Raw genomic sequence first — 5,318 nt, 5'->3', positions numbered from 1 at the left:
CTAAGGGAAATTAATACACATTTTGAAAACTTTTCCCATCCAAGAGCCAACCTTATATGAGAGTGGTTTTGTGAGATCCACAAAACCATATTGAAGATTTAAATATGGTTAAATATGCATTGTGATCTTGGAAAGCCAGACCCACAGGATAATATCATTTTCTGTTTTATACAACAACAACAGTTTATTTCAGTCAATAGACCATTCCAGAAAATAAAATTTTTACATACAAGCAAACTGAACATACCATTAACTATTAGCTATTAAAAATCAGACGATCATAGAAGACCTAAAAGAAATGGCCAGGTTCAAAAACTTGGCCACTTGCTCAGTGGTTGATTTGTCTATATTACAAAGTAAAAGAGACGTTAAGAATTCAGTTGGGTGACCAGGATAAAATTGTAAAATAGGGTTTAGAAGATTGTTTCTAGCCGCTAGATAAAATCTGCAAAACAGTAAAACATGAGATACAGTTTCCACTTCACTATTGTTGCAGGGGCAGCATCTGTTGAGCACTGGAATTTTATTAAATCTGCCCTCCAAAAGTTTGGAGGGGAGAACATTAAGTTTGGCTAATGAAAATGCTCTCCTGTATTTAGGAATAGTCAACCAGCGTAGATAAGGCATCCCATCTTTACAAAAGGAGGCTGGTAGTCCTAGGGACAGGGGGGAACATGGGCCCCGTGCAGCACTCTGAAGGACTTGCATATCTATATCAAACAGTCTCTGTTTCACTACTGATTTGGCACTAGCTAAATCCCTTGATAGTAGCTTTTGGGGGGAAAGGCCTACTGACTTGATTTTACTAGTCATGGCCTTTGACCAAGGAGATTCAAAGTGGTCTAACAGAATCTTAGATACTAGAGAATTAGATGGAGGTGCCAAGTTACAGCGAAGCCAAAAATGAATAACATGAATCCAGGCCAGGCAATTAACAGAATTCAGACCGACTTCTAGTTTAAGAGCAGCTCCAGAAACACACTTGGGAACACCAAATAACATTCTAAGAAAAGAAGACTGAATGCCCTCAAGGGAGGATTTAAAGCATGGGAACCAAATTGGAGCCCCATATAAAATCTGAGGGATGATTTTGGCTTTGAAAACCTGGACTGCTGCCGGAATGAATTTCCCGCCCCTTGTAAAAAAGAAGCGAGTAATTGCACCTAGGTGTTGTTCAGCTTTAGTCTTAGAGAGTTTTCCCTGTTCTCTCCAAGAGATGGTTTCATGGAACCATATACCCAAGTATTTATAGGAGCCCACTTGCTCAATCGTGGAGTTCTCCATGGCCCAAGAAAATCTAACCTTGCGTTTGGAAAACACCAAAACCTTAGATTTAGTATAATTAATAGAGAGCAAGTTTTCTGAGCAGTAGTTTGCAAAGCCGCACAGCAATCTCTTGAGGCCCACCCTGGTCTGAGAGATCAGAACTGCATCGTCTGCATACAAAAGCAGAGAAACTTTGGTGTTCTGTATCCTAGGTGGGTGGGACGGTAAGGGCTCCAATGCGTGGGGGAGGTCTGACAAATACAGATTAAATAATTTGGTGCGAGCACACAGCCTTGTCTAACCCCACATGATGCAGCAATCTCTTTTGTGTAGTGACCTGATGGGCTGCACCGAACCTGAGCAGTGGTGTTATAGTAAAGAGATTGAATCAAAAACAGGAGTCTCTTATCCATAGAAAGCTGTTCCAATTTGTTCCACAGACGCGGGCGTGATATAGAATCAAAAGCCGATTTTAAATCAATGAAGGCTGCAAAAAGTTTGCTGCCTTTAGAGGCAGAATATTTGTGGGCCAGGTGAGTCAAGACCAGACAGTTGTCAAGGGTTGAGCAGCCGGGTTTAAAACCGATCTGCTCAACACCCAGTATGTCATGCTCAGTGGTCCATGCCTTTAGTTTGAGGCCTAAATAACTGGCATAGATCTTCCCCACTATCGATAACAAACTAATAGGGCGGTAATTAGATGGATCATCTTTGCGGCCTTTTTTATATATTGGAATTATGAAAGCTTTCAGCCAAACAGCAGGAATAATGCCTGATTGGTTAATTAAAGAGAATAAAGAGGCCAACAAGGGAGCCCACCAGCTGATGTTACTTTGAATCAGCTCTGATGGTATACCATCAGGGCCGGGAGCCTTACCAGGCTTAAGCTGATGGATTAAGTCTTCCACAGTGGAAGAGTCAACCGGGGGCAGCCATTCCGGGGCAGCGGAAGATAGATAGGGGTGGGGTAATGTGTCACTGCTGTCACTAAAAAGAGTACGAAAGTGGTTTTCCCAGATACTGGCTGGAATGTAACATTCTGGACTATCACATCTGTTACTTAGGGCGCCCGATACATTCTGTTTTATATTATCATATAAGGAAGACTTTTCCGAGACTTCAGCTGAAATGGTTATGAAATTCACCTTTACAGCCATACTCCAAGTAATACAAGGGAAGTTACTTAGTCATGGTCTGCCTATAATTGTAGGTCTTCAAAACTACATCCATACCGTGACACTAATTTATTTTATCCTCACTGTGATTATCATGGTGATAGTTTAATACTTCAATTCTTTGTATTGAGAAGAAGCCCATCAATGGAAGCTTCCCGAGGTTTTAGCTAACATTGTTGCCAAGGGGGTTCTGAGCATCTATTGCTAATACAGAGACTTCACTCTGGGGCCTCATCTACACCAAGCAGGATATAGCACTATGAAATCAGTGTGAAAGTAGTATCTAAAAGGCAGGAGCCACACCAAGCAGGATATAGTGGTATGAAAGCAGTATAGGGTATGTGTCCATGGGCCCCAACAGTTGTCAGTGCACTTCAATGCCGCTATAAAGCAGTAGTGTGGGTCCTGCCTTTTAAATACCACTTTCATAGTGGAATATCCTGCTTGGTGTAGACGAGGCCTGGATGATAAGGGAAGGCTGGAATAAAATATGGTGCCGCAATCAAGAGGGGTCTCCACTAGGGTTGTTGACAGCACCCAACTGGGTCCTGGAGGCTAATGGACCTCCCCCACGTCTGGCCTTTCATTTGGTTCTGGAAATCCTTTGTGGAAGGGAGGGCCAACTGGTTAGCATCAATTTGGTGTTGGTGCTAAGTAGCAGCGTTCTTTCTCTCTTTGTTTGTTTCCACAAGCTGATATGAAATTTTGAAAGAAGTTCTTGATCTACTTTCATTGCACAAAAATGTCTTATAACATTTCTTTGGGTTACAGCAACTCTCATCACAACTCTGGCATTTTACACATGTTTCATTTTGCAACGCTTCTGCAGGTTTTTCTCTTCGTTAAGAAGGCTAATGAACTGGAGGAGTCCCCATGTGTATCCAAAGGATGATTTGGGTGTATCTGGTGAGGATCTAAGTCTTGTACTTCTGGTGTCTAAGGATTGGCTTAGGCAGAATTGGGGTTTCATATCTTTGAATTGCTATTCCATCAGTAGGAAGTCTCTTTGGGATAAGATTTGATACGCATCCCATGCTTTATTAAACTAGAAATCATACCTTTTGACTATATTCCACATCATCTGAAAACATCATTGCCCTGCACTGCTGTGGATGGCTTCTGCAAACATTAAGGCAGGAGCCACACCAAGCAGGATATAGTGGTATGAAAGCAGTATAGGGTATGTGTCAATGGGCCCCAACAGTTGTCAGTGCACTTCAATACCGCTATAAAGCAGTATTGTGGCTCCTGCCTTTTAGATACCACTTTCATACCACTTTCATAGTGGAATATCTTGCTTGGTGTAGACGAGGCCTAAGTGAGGCCTATCGTGTTGCAGAAAGTGCCAGAACGTGGCTAGATCCCAGGAGGTCCCCAGACCTCTCTTGCAAAATTCAGCTACAAGTGCAGATTAGCCACTGAATTCTGCCTCTTGGAACAGAGGGAGTCTGTACATGCCAAGAGACACTGTTGTTGTAAGGGAGCCTTTGTGTTTCGTCATGCTTTTTGAGGAAGAGAATCACTAAGCCCAGAGAGGACACAAATGGGCCCCACCTGTCCATTAATTCACCAATTAAGGATTGCCATGTTTCAGCCTTTGCCTGAGATTGAATCCAGGGGCAGGGCTGTATCATTCTGATGGTGACAAAATTAAATTGCAGGGATAGTCCAACAAACTTGTCCATTTTATGGAATAGCTAGGCAAACTTTTTGGGTTTGAGTGCTGTACTGGCCCTTGATGAAATGTTCAAGGGCTGCACGAGTGAGCAGGGTATATAAAAGGCAGGCCCCCTCCGCCGGTGGACCGACCCCCCGAAAGGAGCCTGCCTCTGAAGCTCGCGGTCGCGGCCGGGGCAGCCGGAGTCTCCCGGGTAGCCCGGGCCTCCGGTCGGTCCTGGGAAGTCGTCCGGTCAGGGACGCTTTAGGGTGGATTCCCGCCCCGAGCGGGCGGTTGGACTCGATGGCCTCGTGGGCCCCTCCCGAGTCTGCGATTCTACGCTCGATTGGACAGAGGAGAACTGGAACGTGGGCAAGGCCGCCCTCAGAGGTGGGATCCGAGGGGTTTCCCTTAAGAGTCACCCCCCTCCCCCGGCGCCCGTGGAAGCCCAGGCGATCGTCTCCCTCCGGTTCGCCCGAGCTCTCGCTTTCGGGTAGACCGGCCGTCGGTCGACCGGCCCCCCGTCCCGGGCGCGAGAAGGTGGACCGGGCCCCCCGGCTCGCCGGGAGACGGGGAGGCGCTCCGACGGGTTCGGGGAGCCCCGGCCCGAGGAACGCTGAGCCGGCGGGGCCCCGGGGACCTTCACGGACGGCGGACTCGGAAGGGGCCGCCCCCTCCCCGACGCTCGAGCGGTAGACCGACCCTCGCTGCGGGGCGCCGGCCGTTCTCCCTCGCCCGCGACCTTCGCCCCTTCCGGAGAGGAAGGGCCCGAGAGCCCGAGCCTCTTCGAGGTAGACCGAACCCCGGTCGACCGGCCCCTCGGCCGGGACCGAGGGAAACGGAGGCGCGCCAAGTCTGAAACACGCGCCGGAACGACGAGTCGGTACGGCGAGAAAACGAGACCGACCGACCGACCGACCGACCGACCGACCGACCGACCGGGGGGGGGAACGGGCCCCGGCCTCGGCGTCGCCCCCTTCGGCGGTCGACCCCTCCGCCGGTGGACCCACCCCCCCCGAAGGAGACGGCCTCTTAAAGCCCGGTCTCTCGGGTGGCCCGGGCCTCGGGGCGGTCCTCGGAAGTCGGCGGCGGGGTAGATTCGCCGAGGCAGCCCGGCGAGGAGTTCCACGAGGTCGGTCGCTCTGCGGAGCCGTCTGCCGGTCGTCCGCCGGGCGGGCGGCCCGGGACCGCCGGCGAAACGTCGTGCGGAGATTTCTGGC

Source organism: Elgaria multicarinata, chromosome 11 (genome assembly GCF_023053635.1).
Source record: "Elgaria multicarinata webbii isolate HBS135686 ecotype San Diego chromosome 11, rElgMul1.1.pri, whole genome shotgun sequence".
NCBI lineage: Eukaryota > Metazoa > Chordata > Lepidosauria > Squamata > Anguidae > Elgaria > Elgaria multicarinata.
This window is presented reverse-complemented; position numbering follows the sequence as displayed.